General features: G+C 59.7%; 1 protein-coding gene across 2 annotated transcripts in view; it reads right to left on the bottom strand.

Annotated features, from left to right (window-relative positions):
• Positions 1 to 23,503, bottom strand: part of COL18A1 (collagen type XVIII alpha 1 chain) — a 101,117-nt gene that overhangs the window by 59,060 nt on the left and 18,554 nt on the right. The window lies entirely within an intron of this gene.

Raw genomic sequence — 23,503 nt, 5'->3', positions numbered from 1 at the left:
CAGCAGTGGGTGCTGTGTGCCCTATGCCCTCTGAGGACCTCTGTATGGCCCATTTTCCAGGTGAAGAAACTGAGGCACAAGCCCGTGGACCCAGCTCACGATCATGGAGGCCATTACAGGTGGAGCCAGAGGGAACCCAGGCAGCCTACACAGGTGTGATCACTCACATGCATGCACTCACACACACGTTACCACACACATGCTCACTCACGCACATGTTCACATGTATGCACATCCTCACACGCACTGGCCCGCAGTTTTCACCCCACAAGCTACCTCCTGCAGTGTTCTGCATGCCCACTTTCCCAGCCAGAGTCCCTCTTGACCCTGCCACTTCCAGGCTGGGTGACTGGGGTTGCAGCCACCCTCCCCTAGGGCTGGGGTCAGGAGAGTGACAGCCGCTGTGATGCCACAGCCCCACAACCTGTCCTGAGTTGTTCCCACTGTCCCCAGGGCAGGATGCCCAGCAGCCATCTGACAATTGCTGTCCCCAGGGCAGGGATGGGCTGCGTGGGACCCCAACTCATTTCAAGCAGCTGAGTGCAGCGTCTTCTTGAGGGCACGCACTGGCATTCCACAGCAAACGTCGCGTCTCAGCAAGGCCTTGCTCCCAAAACGAATCCCCACACTGCTCAAACTCGTCTTAGAGATGCCCAGAGAACACTGTCCTTGCTTGAAAACCAACTGTGCTGATGTGATTTTGTGCCTAAACACACCTCCGGAAAGTCTCCGAACAGAAATTCCAGACACCACCCCCCTCGTCCCCCGTCACATCTCAGGGAGGGAACTCTGGGCTCTGCCTGTGGGGGATGCCCAGCCTCACTGTCAGGGAGGGGATGCCCCCAGCCCCCTTCCTGAAGGCTCTGTGCTCAGAGGGTCACTGGCCAGCTGGGCTGGCCCTGCATTCACGCCCCCAACATACAGCTCCTGGGCAGAGCCAGGTGCAAGGGACTGAAGATGGCTGGCAGCGGAGTGACAGCAGCTCCAGCCCTTGGGGCCACACTTGGAGGATGGCGGCAGCCCCACTGCACCGAGTGCCACCCTGGCATCTGCGGGGTGCCCAGCTCCCTCCACCCTTCACCTGCCCCCGACTCCTGACCCCACCCTTCCAGCCCACTGTCCAGGGCCCTCCACCTCCAGGTGCTTTGAGAGACTCCTGTCCACCATCCGGGGTTCTCTCCTCCAAGCTCCTCAGCAGCAGCACGCGTTCAGCCTTCTCTTGGAAATCCCAGCCAGTGCAGCTAAGCCCCTGGAATCCGGTTCCCACCAGAAAGCACCTGGCAAGGGTGGCTACTACGTGAGCCTCCTCACACACATCACTCACATGCACATGTGCTCACACACAAATACCTGCTTACACACACACATGCATGTATGCACCTGCTCAAACATGAACACATGCACGTCATGCCCAGCTCTGCCATCTGTCACATGTGAATACTCACATGCACGCACAAGATCACACATGTACACACATGCACACACACGCTCACACATGAACACACATATGCATGCTCAGTTATGCCATCCATGTCACACATGAATACACATACACAAGCTCACACATGAACACATACACGTGCATACGCATGCTTAGCTGTGCCATCCATGTCATATGTGAATACTCACACATGCTCTCACACACACATGCACACACATGAACACACACGTACACATGCATACACATGCTGAGCTATGCCATCCATGTCACATGTGAATACACACACACAAGCTCACACGTACACACATGCTCATATGCACACACATGCATGTCCATATGCATGCTAGCCATTCTATCCATGTCACATGTGAATACATACATGCTCACACAACACACACATACACATCCATATGCATGCCCAGCTATGCCATGCATGCCACATGTGAACACTCACACAAATTTACACATGCACATAGCACACATGCATTTGCATATGAATGCTCAGTATGCCATGTGCCACACGTGAATAGTCACACACAAGCTCACACATGAACACATACATGTGCACATATCCAGCTCTGCCATGCCTGCTCACACCACTCACAGATGCTCGTGCCTCATGCACACACACCCAGGCAAGCACACTCAGCATGTGCCTGCAGTCTCAGAGAGCACCCTGGTGTCACCCCAGTCCTGCCAACCGTGTAGCCAGGGATCCAGGCCTCCTCCCCAGCCCCCGCCCAGCTCCGGGTAAACGGCCTAACTGTAGCTCCTTCCAGGAGTCTGTGTGCCCAGGCAGTGCCATGAGCAGAGTGGACCAGGGTCGGGGTGGCCTCTTCCCCTCTGGTGGAGGGAGCTGAGAAGCTGAGGCAGGAAGCAGCACTTGGCAGCTTTCATCAGCCCCTCCTGGGGTGAGTGCAGCCTCCGGCCTGGTACAGACAGAGGACGAACATGTGGTCATGAGGGACCTTGGGGTCTGCAGGGAGGCAGGAACCGCTTGGCTCTGATGGGGCAGCTGGGAGGCCTGTGATGGAGCTCACACAGAGAGGAGCCAAAGTGAGGAGGAAGAGGGCCCACGGCCCCTGATCAAGCAGAGCTGACAGGACAGATGAGGCCCTTTCTTGGTGTGCAGGGCACCTGGGTGACATAGGAGAGTGCCCCAGTCTGAAGTCCCACCACCCTATTGCCTTGAGGCAGGAGATCAACCCCCTAGTCAGATTTCACAGAGGAAGCAGCCTTCAAATCCCATTGCCTTCCCCTCTGAGCATTCCTACCACTGAGTGCAGAAACGGAAGGTCCTCTGTAGCCGCGTCACGGTTCCTCACTCAACTCAGCAAGAGCAATGTGAACCCCAGCTCCTTCAGCGAACCCCAGCTCCCTCAGCGAACCCCAGCTCCCTCAGCAAACTCCAGCTTCCCCAGAGAACCCCAGCTCCCTCACTGAACCCCAGCTCCCTCAGAGAACCCCAGCTCCCTCAGCAAACCCCAGCTCCCTCAGAGAACCCCAGCTCCCTCACCGAACCCCAGCTCCCTCAGAGAACCCCTGCTCCCTCACCGAACCCCAGCTCCCTCAGCGAACCCCAGCTCCCTCACCGAACCCCAGCTCCCTCAGAGAACCCCAGCTCCCTCACCAAACCCCAGCTCCCTCAGAGAACCCCAGCTCCCTCAGAGAACCCCAGATCCCTCAGAAAACCCCAGCTCCCTCAGAGAACCCCAGCTCCCTCAGCAAATCCCAGCTCCCTCAGCAAACCCCAGCTCCCTCATCGAACCCCAGCTTCCTCAGCTCCCTCAGCGAACCCCAGCTCCCTCAGCGAACCCCAGCTCCCTCAGAGAACCCCAGCTCCCTCAGAGAACCCCAGCTCCCTCAGAGAACCCCAGATCCCTCAGAAAACCCCAGCTCCCTCAGAGAACCCCAGCTCCCTCAGCGAACCCCAGCTCCCTCAGCAAATCCCAGCTCCCTCAGCAAACCCCAGCTCCCTCATCAAACCCCAGCTTCCTCAGCTCCCTCACCGAACCCCAGCTCCCTCAGCGAACCCCAGCTCCCTCAGCGAACCCCAGCTCCCTCAGAGAACCCCAGCTCCCTCACCGAACCCCAGCTCCCTCAGCGAACCCCAGCTCCCTCAGCGAATCCCAGCTCCCTCAGAGAACCCAAGCTCCCTCACCAAACCCCAGCTCCCTCAGAGAACCCCAGCTCCCTCACCAAACCCCAGCTCCCTCAGCGAATCCCATGCAGACAAGCACGTCACCCCGGCGAAGGCCAGCGGGGAGCTGGGAAAGAACGTGGCTCACCAACCCCATGGGATTCCAGAAAGGTGGCACCACCCAGCCATGTCCTCAGGCCCCAGAGCCTGTGGGATCCTTTCTCTTGCTCTTAGTGATGAGAACAGGCGGGTGAAGGGGCTCTGTTCCTGGAAGCCAGGCTGGCCCCGCTGCTGGGTTGGGCATCATCACAGCCTGCCCCAGTCTGTGTGGTGTGATCTTGGGTTGATGCCCTGCTCTATTCCCTGCTAACCTGATGAGACAATGGGTGTCCTCTGAAGGCTACAGAGCTGCAGTGGTGCCACGGCCACTGCTGGCCGGCCGTCTGGCCAGGGCACTGGAAATGCCCACTGGAAGCCGCAGTCATGGGCAGCCCGCACACAGCCACTCCTGTTATCACGGCCTGCCCATTCCTGAGGCCTGAGCTGGGGGTGCGAACAGCTCAGAACCCCGCACCCCCAGAGGACCTGCTGTCCCCGACTGGCGCCGTCCTGCAGAGCCGGGGCAGCCCAGTACTCTCCTGAGGCAACAGTGAGCCGGAGCAGCCATGAGGGCCCTGGAGCTGGCGGACTGGGGGTGCTGCCCCATCACGGAGCAGGTTCCTCCTCAGCCTCCAGCGTCCACACAGCCATCAAGGGCTTGCCACTGCCACGCCAGCCACAGGCTCTGAACGTGGAAGAGGCTGGCAGCGGGGTGCAGGGTAGGCACAGTGGGGGGAGGCCTGGGATGCAGCCGGTGGGCGGGAAGCCTGGGATGTGGTATGAGGGTGGGAGGCCTGAGACTCAGGGAGAGGCCTGGGACACGGGGTGGGGGAGTGGGAAGCCTGGGACGTGGTAGTGGGGGGGTCTGAGACTCAGGTGTGTGGGAGCCCTGGGACACAGAGGCCTGGGACGTGGTGGGGGTAGAGGCCTGGGACATGGGTGGGGGGTGGGAAGCCTGGGATGCAGTTGAGGGGAAGCCTGGGACACAGAAGGGGGGAGGCCTGGGATGTTGGGGAGGCCTGGGACGCGGGATCGGGGGCAGGCCTGAGACATGGAGGGGAGGCATGAGACTTGGGGCGGCGGGGGGATGGGGCCCGGGATGCAGTGGGAGGCTTGAGATGTGGGGGAGGGGGTCACAGGCAGTTGCTGCAGTTTCAGAGGCTGAGGGACGCCACCCACTGTGAACACAGGTGCCAAGAACTGAGCCCCCATCCCCCCACCCCATCTGGTCTCCAGGAAGGTCCCGCCCTCCCCTGCCTCCACCCTGCCCCGAGCCAGGTTTTGTCCTGTCTTGTTAGCCTGTCTGGTTTGGATTCCTAAAGAGTGTGCTCTTTTATTTTCCTTTTTTAAAAAGGCACAAACACCCACACGTGAACAGAGGAAACTGGCTTGTCAGGGAAGGGGCCCGTGTCAGGGCTGAAGGCCCCGTCGCAGCTCCAAGGCTCCAGGCAGTTCAACGGTCAGAGGCGCCCTTCTGCTCTTGGCCACTCCAGGCCTTGGCCTGTGGCGGGCAGCTCTGGGCTCCCTCTCCGTGGGCCTCCCACAGCTCAGCCCTGAGGATGACCCGGATGAGGGAGCCCGACCGCCCCCACCTGAGCTGCCCCCGCCACCTGCACCTGCCCCCGACGCTCGCCCAAGCCCACAGTGTCCTGCAGAGCCCCCTCCAGTGTGCTCTCCCTCCCTCCTGCCCCAGAGACCAGAGACTGGCCGAGGACAGGGTCAGGCCCTGGCACGGCTCCCAGACTCCCTGGTGGGGGGGAGAGCTGGGCACTGCCGTCCCAGCACCCGCTGCCCGTGGACATGTCCCCCAGGTGGCACAGCCAGTCGGGGTCTGGGCGCTACAGACACATCTCCAGCTCTTCTGAAATGAAAACCCGACTTTTCATCTCTGCAGTGCAGCTACGTTATGACCATCCACACTCTGAACGCGCTTCCTGCACTCTGCATTTCGTGGCTACCCTATCAAACCACAATGATAAAGGCCAGAAGCTCTGAAATGCCCCCTGCAGGCCCCACTGCTAGGCCGGGACCTCTCACCAGACCTGGCAGCCACCACAGCATGGCCAGTGGCACGACCTGCTGCTGCCTCCAGGTTCAGTGGCTGGAGGAGGCCTCACAGTGAGAAGCCAGATGGCCGGGCCCAGGTCAAGGTCGCTGGAGGACGCTTCCCTGTCGCCAAGCACGGGTGCCTGGAGACCTGCCGAGCTGGAGGGAGTGTGGCCACACCCCATCTAACGTCCACCCCCAGGTTACAGCCTCCCTCCCCCTCTGCTCAGTCCTCAGGGTGCCCCGTAACCCATCCTCTCGTCACAGTGGGGGCAGAGTGAGGCTTCCCTCCCCGACCACATGACGAGGCTCCTCTCAGCAGTTCCCTGGCTGCGCGCTCCCAGACTCAGCCTCGCCCCTCCCCAGGCTCTGGCGTCCCTGCAGATGGCTTGGCAGAGCCCAGGGGCTACCAGGTGGGGGGTGGAGGGCCCTAGCTCTTCAACCCCAACCCTCCACTGGGTGACACGAGCGGTGGGAGCCTTCTCAGCTCCTAAGCTAATGCCAAGCACAGCCTGGCGCTCAGTGGGCAGCCTGCCTCTTGGCCCCACACCTGGCCAGCGGCAACTGGAAGCCCACGAGAGCCTGGTTCTCCCCTTGGGCTTGGTGGAGCCGCCACCGCCCAGGGGCCCACCCTTGGGAAGGCCACCAGAGCCACAGGAGACAGATCACTGGTAAAGGGTCATGAGCGGGGCAGCAGGGCCTGAGGCAGGAGCAGCATGAGGATCAAATCCATGCAGGGAAAAGACACATTAGACACCTTCCTGGGGACAGCGGCCACCTCTGCCTCCAACTGGAGGCCGCTCTCCACAAAGCCTGCACCTAAACACCAGCATGCACGTGAGTGGGTCCAGGCTGCGGGACAGATGCTCCCACAGACACCCAGCTGGACTCCCAGGAACACCCAGGTCAGGGGGCGAGAGGGGCTGCTCTAGAACCAACAGACTACAGAGCAGGACACTCATGCAACACGTGGTCCCCGGCGGCTCCAGGGCTGCTGAGAGACACGCAGGCCAGTTCGGCAAAGAACGTGAGGGAGCGTGCACGGATCCATGCACACATGGCTGTAGAGTGGACTGCATGTGGATTAGGTGTGCATACAGACGAGCATGTCATCTGTGGGCGTGGCTATGTACAGGTGCACACACGGATCTGCATCACGGATGTGTGCAGACATGCACGTGGAGGCGCAGGGAGATGACATGCTTGGACACCTGTGCATGGACACCTGCGTACGTGGGTATGTGTGTACAATGTGTGCACGTGGATATGGACATGACAGAAAGGGAGTGTTTGGGGAAAACGCGGCAAGTGTTTGCTTGTGAGTCGAATGGAAGGGTGTGTCTGAGCATTTTCTCATCATCCTACCAACTTCGATGCAGGTTTGAAATGTTCTCATAGGATGTTTGTAGAGAAAATAGAGGTTTCTTCCTGACGCCTTCCGGCAAACTCCCTATGCCAGCCCCACCTCTGACTCACCAGAAGGTGGGAAGAAATGCTTTTCAGACATGGAGCCCCTGGGGCTCCGTGTGGGTGCCAGTCCTGGCACGCCTTCAGAGCCTTGTTACCCCTCCCAGGCTGAGGAGGCCTCCGTCTTCTGAATGCTGCAGCAGGAAGGGCCAACGGGTGGGGCACAGCAGGGCCACGAGGCTCACCAATGTCACCCGCTTGATGTTGTAACGTTCACGGAGGCGAAACAAAAGATCTCAACGTGCTCTACAGGCTCGGAGGGAACCGTCCACACTCTACCCCAAAACAAAGCGGGTATTTTCAGACCCCAGCAACTTCAAGAGCCAAGGGGTCCCCGGCTTCGTTCTTCTCCAAGATTGCTTTGGCCATTCTGAGTTCCTCGAAATTCAATTTGAGTATTGGGGTCGTCTTGCCAATTTCTACAGCCAGTGGGGATTCTGTCAGGAGTTGTGTGGACTCTAGTGGAGTTAGGGAGTGCTGCTATCTTCTAGAACATAAACATGGGATGACTTCCCATTTATTTAGATCTTCCTTAATTACTTCCAAGGTTGTTTTGTGCTTTTCGGGGTAAAATTCTTGTTGACGCTGTTGTAAACAGATTTTTCTTTCTTAATTTCATTTTTGGATCGTTCATTCCAAGTATAAAAAATACAGTAGGTTTTTCTATACTGACTTTGTATCCTGCAGTCTTGCTGAGCTCATTTATTAGTACTAACAGGTTTTTTTGTAAATTAATTAGAAAAAACTGTATTTTTAGAGGAACAATAAAAAACTATTTTGAGAGGCCAGGAGTTTTATATAATATATCTGATACATAATATATATAAGATCTGGCCTCTAAAAATACAGTTTTTCTTGTTCCTTTTACTTCCGCTTGCCTACTTCCCTGCTAGAACCCCCAGTTCAGTGTTAAACGGAAGGGGCGATAGGGAACATCCTTGCCTTGCTCCTGATCTTAGGAGGAAAGCATCTGCCCCTCAGCACAAGCATGGTGTCAGCTGTGGGCTTCGTCTCAGGCTCTTTACCAGCTGGTTGAGAGTTTTCTTTTCCGTGAATGGTGTTGAATCTTGTCAGATACTTTCTCTGCATCTGTTGAGATGATCAGGTGATTTTTACTTTGTATTCTGTCGACATAATGTAGTGTATGGACTTTTGAAGTGTTAGACCAACCTTGAATTCCTGGGGAAAATCCCACTTAGGCACGGTGACTTTTTGTTAATATGTGGCTGGATTTTGTTTACTGGCAGTTTACCAAAGATTTCCACATCCATATTCGTAAGATCAATTCATCTGCAGTTTCCTTTTTTGGCAATGTCTTTGTCTGATTATGGTATCGGAGTAATACTGGTGTCATAAAATGAACTGGGAAGTGTTTCCCACTCGCCTAGATTTTTGAAAGAGTTTGTGAGGATTGGTTTTCACTGTTTAAATGCTTGGTAGAACGCAGCTGGGAAGCTCTCTGGTCCTCGGCTTTTTTTGTGGGTGTTTTTGGATGACGGATTCAACCTTTCACTTGTTATTCTTCTGTTCACACTATTTCTTGTTGAATCAGTTCGAGTAGTTTGCACCTTTGTGGGAATTTTTCCATTTCGTCTGCCGTCTGGTTCGTTCATAGTATTGGATTAGAAAAAAAGTCCAAGGCCTTATACTCCCAATTTTAAAACTTACTACAAAGCGATGGTAACAGGACAGCGGACGCATGCATCAGTGCAGCGGAACCGAGGGTCCGTAACAGACTCACAAACCTACGGTCAACTTGCTTTCGACAGGAACGTCGAGACTGTTCAGTGAGGAAAGAGCAGCCAAACGGTGCGGGGCCAGCTGAGCAGACACACGGAGAAGGGCGAAGCTGGATCCTCGCCTTCCACGACGTGAAGCTATGAACTTGAAATGGACCTCAATCAGAAAACGTTTTGAAGGTTTTCTTCTTCATAACCTTAGATTCGGCAAAGGATTCTCCCAAGTGACAAGAGAAACGCAGATAAACTGGACTTCGTAAAAATGTAAAAGTTTCGTGCTTCAAAAGACACCATCAAGAAACTGCAATGACACCCCACGGAGTGGGAGAGAGTATTTGCGAACCACGTACGTGAGGAAGGGATTGGGTCTGGGTGATGAACCCGGAACCCAACAACAAAAGACAAAAGACACAGTCCAGCTGAAAGTGCCAAGAATCGGAATAGATGCTTCTCAACACACAGATTGCCAACGAGCACAAGAAAAGCACAAGAAAAGACGTCGCCACAAAAACACAATGAAAACCACGAGGTACTGCTTTCCACCCAAGACGGGCTGGAATCCAACAGTCAGAGAGAAACAAGGACAGAGAAATCGGAGCTCTCAAGGCTGCCGAAGGGGTGGGAGCTGGTGCAGACACCTTGGAAAACAGGTGGGCAGGGCCTGAGCAGCCCACCCAGCAATCCCAGAGGCCCCACGGCAGGCCTGAAGCACCCGCTTTCCTCACAGACAGCAAGGGGCAGCCCTGGACCCTCTACATGGGTGGTCAAGAAGCCAGGGGGCCATGAGAGCCCAGGGAGGCCCCTGCTTCTGAAATGTGCAGAGCTTCGTGGACGCAGCAAATTCCCACCAGAGCCTGTGGACACACAGGTCAGGAAGCTGAGCTGGAAACCATGGCGTGGTCACACAGCCACAGTAGAGGTTCCGACCCCAAAGTCCTTGCCCTCGAGTCCCTGAGCATCGGGGACTAGGCCGGAGACATTTGTCCTGTTATCGGAGGACTGGCCCTGCCGCCAGTAGGGCCCACAGCCTGCCAGCCTTCCCCGCCCTTTTTGGGTGCTGGCCACACAGCAGGGGTGGGAGGTGCGGGGCCCAGATGGGAGCTGAGGGGCCCGGGTGGGAGGTGCGGGGCCCGGGTGGGAGTTGAGGGGTCCAGGTGGGAGCTGAGGGGCCCGGGTGGGAGGTGCGGGGCCCGGGTGGGAGTTGAGGGGTCCGGGTGGGAGCTGAGGGTCCCGGGTGGGAGGTGCGGACCCGGGTGGGAGGTGCGGGGCCCGGGTGGGAGCTGAGGGGCCCGGGTGGGAGGTGCGGGGCCCGGATGGGATTTGAGGGGTCCGGGTGGGAGCTGAGGGGCCCGGGTGGGAGGTGCGGGGCCTGGGTGGGAGCTGAGGGGCCCGGGTGGGAGCTGAGGGGCCAGGGTGGGAGGTGCGGACCCGGGTGGGAGGTGCGGGGCCCGGGTGGGAGTTGAGGGGCCCGGGTAGGTGTTGAGGGGTCCGGGTGGGAGCTGAGGGCCCAGGGTGGGAGGTGCGGACCCGGGTGGGAGGTGCGGGGCCCGGGTGGGAGTTGAGGGGCCCGGGTGGGAGTTGAGGGGTCCGGGTGGGAGTTGAGGGGTCCGGGTGGGAGCTGAGGGGCCCGGGTGGGAGGTGCGGGCCCGGGTGGGAGTTGAGGGGTCCGGGTGGGAACTGAGGGGCTGGGGTGGGAGGTGCGGGGCCCGGGTGGGAGTTGAGAGGCCCAGGTGGGAGGTGCGGGGCCCAGGTGGGAGCTCAGGGGTCCGGGTGGGAGGTGCGCAGCCAGAGATTTCCATTTGCTTTCAGTCAGGAAGTAGTTCAGACAAACAGTCCCGTCGCCCCTGCCTGGCTCCCACTCCCTGCTGGAGCCCCAGCTGGCGACGCCCATAATCGACTTCACAGGTTTGCACTGAGCACTCAGGCTCAGGGCACAGCATTTCCTGGGCATCCTGAGGCCACGCTCTGGGCTTGGCACCGGGACAAGCTGCACTTCCAAACCCAAACCCTGCTCGCTGCCCGTACCCAAAGCCGCCCAGGTAGGGGGGCAGCAGCTCCAGGGAAAACACGCTGTGAATCGCCCACAGCTCGCAGACCCTGAGGCCCTGGGCACAGGACGGTGCAGGACGCCTGGAGCCCTCGTGGGGCGCACTTCTGTCCTGCCAGGGACTGGCCGCCAGGGGGAGCCACAGGCCAGGGCATTTCTCAGCAGGCACCTTAGTCCCAACCGGAGCTTCCCCGGAGAAGTTCACTTTGGGCTCCGATTCACTGCACATTTTTATCATGAACATAATGCACACGTTGCAATATATACAGGCCTGGAGAGTAAAAGGTCATGACCTCTCTCCCCAGCGGCCCAGGACCGGCGGGCATCCACCTGGCATCCCCCTGGCATCCACCCGGCCTCTGCTCACGCACACGACGGCACACACCAGAGGAGCCGGAAAGGAACGCGCCACGTCCTCTGCACCCCCCGCGCCCCCCAATCACGGCCATCAGGGCCCGTCCAGGCCGGCCAGAGGTGCAGCAGAAGAGCAGGTCTCTCCCACGTTTTGCTGGGAAATGACCAAGGAACAAGCTTGTTGGTCACCGCACTGTACCTAACAGCAACAGACACCGTTTCTCGAATTAAAAGTCTTTAATTAAGAGTAGTTTTTAACTGACACACACGGGTGGCATTTGTGGGGTGCCTGGTGGGTCAGACTCGGGTGATGAGTGGCGCCTCCAACAGTCACCTTTCTTTGTGCTGGGAACGGACCTGCCCAATGGCCATGAAAGTCTCTGGCTTCCGTACCCGTCTCCACACTGAGCAGCCCCTCGGCCCCCACCGGCCCCCAGACCACACCCAGGGAGCCCCAGGTCGCCATTTGGAATGGGTCTCTGGGTGTCAATGTCAAGTCACGTGTGGGCATTTTCTTCCTTCCGGCTGCACAGACAGACCTGCTAATGCTGTCTAATAAGCAATCGCTTTGCCCGAATGGATCAGACGCAACTCTGACCACGTGCTGAGGAGCTCTTGTGGCCTGGCACCATGTGGACGACCCCTGAGCCTCAGTGGACCCCCACCGTCCCCCGGAGTTGAGCGGCCATGTGAGGGCCCAGGGACAACGGGGTCTCAGCCTCCACAGTCCACACCCCCTCCCCAGGCACACGCTCCCTCCCCAGGCACACACTCCCTCTCCACAGCCCCCTTCCCTGTCCTGCCCGAAACACCAGCCTGCAAAGCAGCCCAGAGCCCTGAGAAGGCAGCTCGTGCAGGAAGTGTAAACCCAACATGGAGAAAGCCATCACAGGGTGATGGCACTCCCAGCCCAGCCACCTGGGACGAGCTCCGAAGGCCAGGTCCAGGATCCTCTCAGCGCAGCCCCGGAGAGTGAGCGTCTTAGTGTGTTTGTGCAGGAGAAAGCCTGTGTGACGCTATGGAGTGAGCAGTATACCCCCACCTGCAGAACGTTGGCAATAGAACCCACCTTCACTATGTACAGGGAGGGATGCAGGGAGCAGAAGCTCCAGCCACAGCTCCGGCCAGAGCCAGCCCCTCCCCAGCCAGGACCCTCCCCCAGTCACAACTCCCAACATAGCCAGCCCCTCCCCAGCCAGGACCCTCCCCCAGTCACAACTCACAACATAGCCAGCCCCTCCCCAGCCAGGACCCTCCCCCAGGCACAACTCCCAACATAGTCAGCCCCTCCCCAGCCAGAGACCCCCAAGCCATGGCTTCCCCTCCAGCCACAACTCCCTCCATCCACACCTCCCTCTCTTCGGGGACCTCACAGCCATGGACCCCTCCTCCCAAGGCCCCCCAGCAGCGATGTCCCCAACAGCCTCAGCTCCACCAGGCCCCCTCCCCCAGCCTCAGCCCCACCCCGGCCACAGCTCCAGGGCTGCAGAGGTGGGGCACTTTCCCCGCCATTCACTTCCAGGATCCCCTCCCCCATGGGAGTTCCATGTGGCCTCTATGTGGCCTCCATGTGGCCTGAGGCACAGGCGCCCACAAAGATGACCTTTCTGCCAAATTGAAAGCCCTCTCCTTCCAGACAGAGCAGGAAATGGAACCCCCGCCCCCCGCCCAGCTTTAAAATCACAAGAAATGCGGCCTGCAAGAAGTCAGAAAAATGGGCACAGATTCCCACTGGGGCACCGGCCCAGTCCCTCATCCTGCCCAGCTCCCCTGGGCTTCCGCCCACTACACACGATCAACGGCCTGGGGCAAGGGCGGCTGCTTCACTCGTCCCTGAGCCTGGGATCTCCTGACTGAGGGGCTTCTCAGCCCAGGCCCACCATCAGCTCGAGGAAATCAAGGGCTAGAATCACTGCCACCACCCACGTGGGCATTTCACCAAAGAGATGGCAGCCCTGTAGGCAGGTTCCAAATGGGCCCCTTTAACACGCTTTTCCTCACAGAGGATACTGCCTGCCAAGGCCCACATTGTGCTGGCTTTATAAAGGCACCCAGAAGACGAGCCTGAGGCCCCAGTGTCCCCCTTGGAATCGGCCACCCTGCAGGGCCACGTGTGGGTGGAAACTCTCATAAGTGTCGAAGCAGAAGACTGAAGCCTCGGCCAATTCCTGTTTAATAAATAGAGTACAGAAAGAAGAATTTTGCCAGGAATACGTACCATGAGTGATCAGACGTTAGACTTGTTGAATATTAAGTATCACGAGTGATCGGATGTTAGCCACGATGACGTTAAACCTCGATTAAAGCCTTGTTGTATTTCATGCATGATTATCTGGGAACTTCGGGGGTCGCTGTGGTTGGGGACTGATAAGGGACGATATGGAATGTGGCCACGAGGCAAGGGCGGTAACACCTGTCACCTGGGGAACATCGACTGAGGCTCCCAGCAGGGGCAGCCTGTTGGATGCCGAAGCCCAGCCCTCTCACACCCACCGCAGGCCTGCTGGAGGGCATCTGAAATCTCTGCAGCAGCACCAGGGCTTGGAAGCACCCGCTACTCCGCAGACCTTGGAAGGGGACATCCCTGTCCTCGGGCAAGTCTGAGAACACTCCGCTGCCCCGTGCTCTTGAGGAAGGGCTGAGATCAGTCAGCCCGACCGCAGCTGCCCGGGGCTTACCTGTCTCTACGTGGTGTGTTGTGCTGGTTACAATCCGTGTCTGCCTTCACTCCCTACACCTGCACCCAGCTCCGCTGTAGTCCACAGTAAGCAGCAGCATAATTCTTGAAGCCTCTGATCTCACTTGACGGGCGTCCCGCTGCCCCCGCTTCAGCTACTTGCAAGCCCTGGGCCCCCTGTTCCTTAGACGCGCAATTTTCTTGACCTATCGATAACTGTGGAGGACTCAGCCAACTTACCCTGCCCCCGTTTTGTACCCAATAAGTCAGAGTGTCAGACACTGGGGCCACAGCTGGTCCCCTGGGCCAGCTCTTTCTCTTGATTTCGGTGTTTCGTGTATTAGTCTCTCGTCTCCGCACCCATAGAGAAGTCCCTCCAGACCCTACACCAGGGACCTGCAGCTCTGCTGTGAGGGACAGCAGGTGAGGCCGGGACCTCAGGCTGCGTCTCACAGGGCTCAGGAGGGGCTCACAGGGTTTACTGACGGAAGAGCGCTCATTCCTGGATGCCCCGGTTAACAGAAGCACGGTCCTGACTAGCGGGGCCGACACCCTGGAGCAGACCTGTGCTGGGGAGCACGGGGGGCCGAGGGGCGCATGGGTGCTCGTGAGGCCCCAACAGTGCCCTGGCCCAGGGCAGACCCTTCACCCTTCACTCCCGGCCCCCTGTCCACCCGTCCACCCCGCCTCCATGCTGGCGGGCAAACTCACTTCCTGCTCCCAGACCCTGCCTCTGCCCCAGCCAACCCCGGACTCCCTCTCAGACTCCCACGGCCCGGCCCTGCTGGTGCCTCCCACCTGACATGGGGGCCAAGCTGGGGCTCAGAGGGTGGGTACTCCCCAGCCCCCAAGGTCACCAAGGACAGGCTGCACATTCCTGGTGGGCCTGTGCTCAGAGGGAAGGCTGGGGCTCCATGGCCCAGCTGAGCACCCCACATTAAAGGATCCCCCAAACCCAGGCCAAACCCACCCACCCACAGACCAAACTGCTAGAGGCCTGCAGAAGGCGTCTCTGATGGGGATGTCTCCTTCCTCCTCCTCCCTCCTCCCACCCCACCCCCTTCCTCCCCCTCCCTCCTCCCACCCACTTCCCAAGGTTCACACAGGCAGCATCCAGCATCCCGGCATATATCCATCCCCGGGAGGGCGGGCTCACCCCACGGTCCCCACCTGCACCCACAGAAGAATGGGGCCCAGGGCCACAGCAAGAGAGCGGGGCAGTGGGTTTCCTTCAGCCCTCAGTGCTCCAGGGACAAATCCCACCGAGCATGTCCGTCAGGAAACCATGTGGATCGGAACCAGCCCCAGGCCTCCTCTCTGACGGGGCTTTCCCACCCCAGCCTCTCAAGCCACAGCCTTCAACATAACGGGGACCACAGCCTGGTCTAGAACTGGCTGTTCCAAGGCCCTGGGTTACCCTCACCAGAGCGACCCCCAAAGGACAGCAGCGGTACCCATTTCCAAGAAGTCTGGCTCTGGGGGCTGTGACCCCACCGGGAGCCCCGCCAAGATGTAGGGGAGCCCCCATCTTTTCCCCACTGTCGGTCAGCCCTCCTCATCCCAGACACGTCTGCGAAGCACCTGTGTACACAGTCCTTTGGTCAGGAAGAAGGTGAAGGTGGAACGTCCCAGGTGCAAATTCGTTTCAGCCTCTTTCCCAAGAGAAAACACACCTGCCTCTCCGTGACTTCTAAATGTATCATCACAGCACGGCTTGTACACGCCAAGCATCTGAAGCTCACAGAGCCGCAGGAAACCCTCGTCCTGACTATGAGGCAGGGAGGAGTCCTAGCCTCCGGCCCGATGCTCAGAACCCCAGGAGAGAGCAAGGCACGCAGACCTCAGGGAAAAACTCTCTTCCTGGCCCTGTTCACTGCTGCCTGGGATCATGTGGGAAAAGCACCTGGTTTCTGAATGGCCAGCAGAGGCCTCAGGAGCTCCTGCTCCGTCCCAGCATGGGGCGCCTGTCCCCCACGGCAGAAACGCTGGGACCTGCATCCTTCCCCCAGATGCTCTGCCCGCCCTGCCACCCACCCATGAGCCAAAGGGGCGTCTGCTCTCACTCCCAGCTCACCCACCTGCTCACGCATCTTTTTAGCACCTGAGCCCCCGAAGAGTGGGGGTTCATTCCCCTCTACCCCTCATGGCCTCTTTCCCACTGTGCACACAGACTGGGGTTCCTGAGGGCTCGCCTCATACCCCCTGGCTCCTGGCACCTGCTTGTTGCCCCTCGGCCCCTCATGGTATGCCAGTTTTTCAGGAGAGAAAAACTAAGACACAGAGAAGACACATGACCCAACAGTCACACAGTAGGTCGAGGAGATGCTGCCCACAGGCATCGAGCCCCATGGGACCAGGCGCTCAGGAGCTTGTGCTGCTGTGGCCCCAAATGCTGCCTGCTCATCTCCCCAGGGGTGACCTCAAAGGCGTTCCTGCAGGCCCAGCACACAGGGGCTGTGGCAGCCACGCAGAAGATGCCTCCTTGCAGGCCCTCGGATGGGGTCTGTTGGCTCAGCCTGAGTCCAGCCTGAGACCTGCAAAGGCCCCAATATTTTCCTGGTGTTCTGTGGCCCCACCCACCTTCCAGACAGACCTACTAGGGCCCGGGGATCCCAGAGAGGCTCCAGGGCTCCACCTCTCATGGAGCTCCCCAGTCCACACACAGGGTACCAGCAACCTCATGGAGCTGCCCAATCCACACGCAGGGTACCAGCGACCGCTGCCCAGTCCACACGCAGGGTACCAGCAACCTCATGGAGCTGCCCAGTCCCCACACAGGGTACCAGCAACCTCAGGGAGCTGCCCAGTCCACACGCAGGGTACCAGCAACCTCAGGGAGCTGCCCAGTCCCCACACAGGGTACCAGCAACCTCAGGGAGCTGCCAAGTCCACACGCAGGGTACCAGCAACCGCTGCCCAGTCCACACGCAGGGTACCAGCAACCTTATGGAGCTGCCCGGTCCACACGCAGGGTACCAGCAACCTCAGGGAGCTGCCCAGTCCACACGCAGGGTACCAGCAACCTCAGGGAGCTGCCCGGTCCACACGCAGGGTACCAGCAACCTCAGGGAGCTGCCCAGTCCACACGCAGGGTACCAGCAACCTCATGGAGCTGCCCAGTCCCCACACAGGGTACCAGCAACCTCAGGGAGCTGCCCAGTCCACACGCAGGGTACCAGCAACCTCAGGGAGCTGCCCGGTCCACACGCAGGGTACCAGCAACCTCAGGGAGCTGCCCAGTCCACACGCAGGGTACCAGCAACCTCATGGAGCTGCCCAGTCCCCACACAGGGTACCAGCAACCTCAGGGAGCTGCCCAGTCCACACGCAGGGTACCAGCAACCTCAGGGAGCTGCCCGGTCCACACGCAGGGTACCAGCAACCTCATGGAGCTGCCCAGTCCACACGCAGGGTACCAGCAACCTCATGGAGCTGCCCAGTCCCCACACAGGGTACCAGCAACCTCAGGGAGCTGCCCAGTCCACACGCAGGGTACCAGCAACCTCAGGGAGCTGCCCAGTCCCCACACAGGGTACCAGCAACCTCAGGGAGCTGCCCAGTCCACACGCAGGGTACCAGCAACCTCAGGGAGCTGCCCGGTCCACACGCAGGGTACCAGCAACCTCAGGGAGCTGCCCGGTCCACACGCAGGGTACCAGCAACCTCAGGGAGCTGCCCAGTCCACACGCAGGGTACCAGCAACCTCATGGAGCTGCCCAGTCCCCACACAGGGTACCAGCAACCTCAGGGAGCTGCCAAGTCCACACGCAGGGTACCAGCAACCGCTGCCCAGTCCACACGCAGGGTACCAGCAACCTTATGGAGCTGCCCGGTCCACACGCAGGGTACCAGCAACCTCAGGGAGCTGCCCAGTCCACACGCAGGGTACCAGCAACCTCAGGGAGCTGCCCGGTCCACACGCAGGGTACCAGCAACCTCAGGGAGCTGCCCAGTCCACACGCAGGGTACCAGCAACCTCATGGAGCTGCCCAGTCCCCACACAGGGTACCAGCAACCTCAGGGAGCTGCCCAGTCCACACGCAGGGTACCAGCAACCTCAGGGAGCTGCCCGGTCCACACGCAGGGTACCAGCAACCTCAGGGAGCTGCCCAGTCCACACGCAGGGTACCAGCAACCTCATGGAGCTGCCCAGTCCACACGCAGGGTACCAGCAACCTCAGGGAGCTGCCCAGTCCCCACACAGGGTACCAGCAACCTCAGGGAGCTGCCCAGTCCACACGCAGGGTACCAGCAACCTCATGGAGCTGCCCGGTCCACACGCAGGGTACCAGCAACCTCAGGGAGCTGCCCAGTCCACACGCAGGGTACCAGCAACCTCATGGAGCTGCCCAGTCCACACGCAGGGTACCAGCAACCGCTGCCCAGTCCACACGCAGGGTACCAGCAACCTCAGGGAGCTGCCCGGTCCACACGCAGGGTACCAGCAACCTCAGGGAGCTGCCCGGTCCACACACAGGGTACCAGCAACCTCAGGGAGCTGCCAAGTCCACACGCAGGGTACCAGCAACCGCTGCCCAGTCCACACGCAGGGTACCAGCAACCTTATGGAGCTGCCCGGTCCACACGCAGGGTACCAGCAACCTCAAACGCTAGTCTTTAGAGCATGCTACCTGCAAAAAATAAAGGGCTTTTAAGAGCCTTAAATTAAAAGACTGAACTCAGTGTTCTGTCGCTCCATCCAAACTTTCCGTCCACACCTGAACCAGCCCAGCACGCCCCCTCCTCGCCCTTTCATTACACTCTCAAGGTCAGCAGGAATCCAGCATTAACGGCGCCCGTGACCCTCTCAAAACGAGGCCACTGCTATTTTCTTTGGCTGAATTATTCAGTCAAGTTTCAAAGAGGATTAACATCTGTGCAAACTGCTGCTTTTTCTAGAACCTACTTGGGTTTCTCATACTTATTTCAGTCAAAGCAGCCACAGGAGGCACCTCTCCCTACAGGGATGAACCCCGAGGGGCATCTGGCATCACTCTGCTGAGCAGTCAGTGCAGGGCGCTGTCTCCCACAGTCCTGGATTTCCTGGGGTGAAGCATGAGTTCCTGGAGGCAGAGAGAGGCCCGCACAGGGCTGGCTCACAGAGCAGGCTTTTGCTCCAGGAGGGCTTGCTACGGGGCCACAGACTGACCCATGGAGCTGCCCGACCCACAGAGCCACCTGGCCCATGGAGCCGTCACACCCACAGAGCTGCGTCCCCAGAGACGTTTCAAGGAAGCTTCCGGATCCCAGCCCTTAGAATGGCTCAAGATTCCCGCCAGCAATCACAGAAACTGCCCATTGTCCTGTTGGCCTCTGACCCCAGCAGTGTGGTGCAGAGGCTCTGACTGGAGCCACAGGTGCTGAGGTGCAGCAGATGTGTGCACTCAAGGGGATTCTCCCCAAAAACATGAGTGACAAAAGGTGGCAGTGTGGCTGTCACCAGGGCCTGCAGAGCCCCCAGCCCCCGGCCTCTCGGCCCGTCCTTCCCACTCCAGGCCCTGTGCAGAGGCAGAGGAGGCTGCTAGGTACGTATCTGCCTGATTTAAACCTGGAGGCAATCAGTGGATCGAATCACCCACAACATGAAGGGTGGGTCCCCGAAAGGCTGCCGGCCTTGGACTCTCAGTGAGACCATGGAACGCCACCCCTGCCAAGGTCACCTCTGCCAGCCCCAGCCCAGCCCCAGCCTGACTTTCAGGACCCCCCATGAGGGTGCCTGTCCCCCAAACCCAGGGAGGCCCTGCCAGGGCAGGGAGAGGCCTAGGGCTTGTTCCGGTCCCTGCTCCGGAACTTTCCTTATCTCCAACCTGTGTCTGCTATAAAGCGTGGAAGGAGGCCAGTGGGGACTGAGGTGGGCACCGCCCGGGGGTGCAGGCCGCAGCAGGATTGGCCGTGGGAGGGTCTCCGTGGGTGGGCTCACAGGATGTGGGCCAGGAAGGTGGCTCCTAACAGCCTTATTAGTGATGGGCCAGGAATGAGAGCAGCCGCCAGCCTCCAGGTGCCAAAATGAGCCCCGGCCCAGCCACCCACCCTGGTGCCCCTGCTGCACCCCGAGAAGCTGAGGGCAGGTGCTCTGCTACCCCATCAATGCATGAAGCTTAGACTGTCCTCGACGGCCTGCCCCAGGCCTGTGTCCAAAGGGTCTCAAACAGCAGACACTGAGCCACAGAGAGTCAGCTGGGATGGTCATGGGGCAGTGGGGTCTGCTGGGGCCTCCGAGACAGCACCATCTTCCAGAGGCTTCCAGGAATCGGTCAGAAAGATTCACCCTCCCCGTGGGCCTTCCAGGCCTGGCCTCCACCCCTGACCACCAGGGCACCTCCCCCAGACCGGGGTCCACACAGGCTCTGCTGTCTCCACACCCAGCACTGGTCCTGCACACAGGGGGCTCAATGGAGGTCACTTGTGCCTCCCCAAGTCCCTGAAAACACTGCCCCTCTGTCCTCAGCCCAGAAGGGGTAAGACATGCTGTCCATCTGTTGCCCACCCTTGGAAGGAACAGAGGTGAGCCCCCTCCCAGGCCTGCCTCACAGCCCAGATAAGCTGCTATGAATGGAATGCAACCTTCTCCTGAGTGTCACCCCCAGCCTTACACACAAACCACCTGCAAGCCGAGAGACCCGAGCCTGCCCACATACAGCCCTGCCAGGCCCACCGCCCAGCTGGCATGGGCACCCGGGCCTTTCTACGGCCTTGGTTTTCAATGGCCCGGCGGAAGGGCAGGCGAGGCAGTCCGAGTTCTGCTCCGTCTAATCCGCCTGTCTCCCAAGCTGACCCGGCCTCATGGGGTGATCCCGGCTTCCCAAGCCAGCCCCATAAAGAAGCTTGCTTTGGTGGATGGTGCAGGCTGGGGACTGGGGGATCTTGGGGAAAAGCCGCCGGGCCATCAAGCCTCCCTCAGTGTGCTCTCCTTCCTAGAAACAGAGGCACGCTCTCCCAGACCCACCACAAGATCCCAGGCCTAGACGCGCCCTCACCACATTCCTGGGCTTCCAGAGACTTAGGCAGCCACCCACGTGCTCCATCAGCCTTTGTAACTGGACCCGGGGTCACCAAGAATGACCCTGAACCTGCCCAGGGCAGATGCCTCACCCAGCCCTTCCTCAGCAGCTCCCCTGGGCACAGGTGGAGGAGAAGCCCGATGCAGGTCTCCAGCCCCCTCCCTAGCGGAGTGCCTGGCGGCGGGGAGCCCCTCCTGCCATGTCAATCACAGCCCAAGGAAAGGCTGTGTCCCCCCAGGGCATTCGAGGGAGAGGAGCCAGCGAGGGTGCTTCAGCCCACGTAGAGCGTTAGCTCTGACCACCATGGAGTCCCACACATGCAGGAGAGGGCGAGAGGGTGCCAGGGAAACAGGGTGCCCCCAAACAATGACCCCTACTCCACGGACACAGCACTCCTGGCCCTGCAGCGGTGTAGAGGCGGGAGCCGTCCTGCTGGACCAAGGCGGGCAGCCCAGGTCCTGTGCACATGGGCCCAGGGGAGGTGGGGAGGGGCACTGGCAGCTGAGGACACACGGTGACCCTCGCAGGCCCTGGAGAGGACGCTGACAGAGGCCGTAAGAGCCTGTCCATCACCCGCAGTCAGGCGCCGGGTTCCATAGTCCCAGGGTCCCGCATCATGAGCATGCTCATTAGCTCAGAATTTGAAACTAGAAAATGCCTCCAGCCACCGTGTTAGACTGGATAGGGGAGAAGAGAAGACAGGATGTGGAGCCTTCCTGGGCTGTGTTCTGAGCAGCTGAGCCTGGGTGCTGGGCGAACAGTGGGTGACTGGAGGATGGAATGGGCGGGTGCCTGAATGTATGGCACAGCTAAACGATGTCCGCTGACCCCTCTCCTCCTGCTCTGGCGCTGCCCCTTCCTCACAGGGACCTGCAGCAGCCATGGGTGACTGTGACCATCAGCCACAGTTCACCATGGCAACTGCGCACCTGCAGTACCCATGCGTAGGACTCTGATCTTTCACCTTGTGGAGGAGGCTGAAATGTTTTCCAAAGCAAAGAAGACAGGGAAAGAGACTCTCCATTCCCTCCGGGAATGCATTTAAAGAAAGCGATCGTCTCTAACACAGACACATTTAGGGTACATAAAACATGCTTTAAAACATAGAGAATCTATGGTGGACTATTACACACCCATGAAAAGGATGAAGCATGTTCTAGAACTGGGTACTGGCGATGGCTGAGCAGTGACCGTGTGACAGCCCAGGGCCTCCTCTCCCAGGTGTGCAATGTTCTAGAATCGGGTAGTGGTGACGGCCACACAGCCTTCTGACCGGACTGAATGCCACTGAGTGGTTAATTTTATGTGTTGTGAATTTCACCTCAACTTTAAAAAGTTAAAGAATCTGTTTCCAGTTCTATAAAAGATGAAACATGCCAAAGATGGACACTGGTAGCCTTGGTCCTGGCTGCCACTGAAGTCTCCCGACCCCACACACTCCATCCCTGGCCGTACCTGGGGGGGTCACTCCTGCATGCCAGGTCAGCTGAGGGTGCCCCTGGCCCCACCTTCCTCGGAGCAGGCTCAGCCAGTCTCCCAGTTCGCACAGTGCTGTGTGTTTCAAGCCCAAGGCCACCCTTGCTGCACGCTCCTCAAAGTCAGAGAGCCGCCGGACCTGGACGCCACCTGCCAACGGGAGCGCTGTGCCCCACACTGCACAGCACTCAAGATTCACACTCAACCTGCACACAGAGGGACGGGGGCGGGGGCAGTCAGGAAGGCTTCATGGAGAAGGTGGCGCTGCTGGGCCTCAGCCGGTATGAGCAGTGGGCAGGAGTCGGCCACCTCAGCTGTGACCCAGGAGACCTTGTGTCCTCCAGGCTCTGCAGGGCCAGGGACAGTGTCTTCCAGGACAGAGCAAGCAGGGAAGCGCCTGAACCATCAGACTCATCCAGGCCCGGGCAGGCCTATGAGTCACCTCGGCTCATCAGTCAGGCCTGAGCTCATCGCCAGGTGCTGCGTGAGCCCGAGGCCTCACCCCTCTTCCTTGGGTTCTCAGCCCTGCGGACCCAACGTGGGTCCAGGAAGCAGGGGGTCTCGTGATGGTGACCAGTGTGAATGCTTGGCCTGGTGGACCCATCATCCGGCAAAGGCACCCAGAGCACCGGCCACCCCTCGAGGCCAAGTCCAGGGTACTTGCCAGTGTGTACGGAAGCCTCAGTGACTGCCCACCTGCCTGCCCCACCTGGAGAGTTCCGCTCCCTGCCCACCGTGGTGCTGGTGTGTCCCAACACGCCTGCAGCTGTGTGAAGTCAGGGGTCAGGGTGCTGTGGAGCAAGAGGGGGCCTGCCTGGGGGAGGCGGAGCCCATGGGCACAGCACCCGGCACAGTCTGGTCAGTGCCAGGCGGGTCGGGGGGCCTGAGGCAGGCATGGGAGGCTGGCAGTCAGGAGAGCCAGAAGCCCCAGGGGCTGCTGTGAGTTATGAAGGGACACATCTGGCCTCCTGGGTCAATGCTAACCTTAAGACCCAGAAGAAAGGGGTGGGGAGAAA

The sequence above is a fragment of the Callithrix jacchus genome, chromosome 21 (genome assembly GCF_049354715.1).
Source record: "Callithrix jacchus isolate 240 chromosome 21, calJac240_pri, whole genome shotgun sequence".
Classification (NCBI taxonomy): domain Eukaryota; kingdom Metazoa; phylum Chordata; class Mammalia; order Primates; family Cebidae; genus Callithrix; species Callithrix jacchus.
This window is presented reverse-complemented; position numbering and strand designations above follow the sequence as displayed.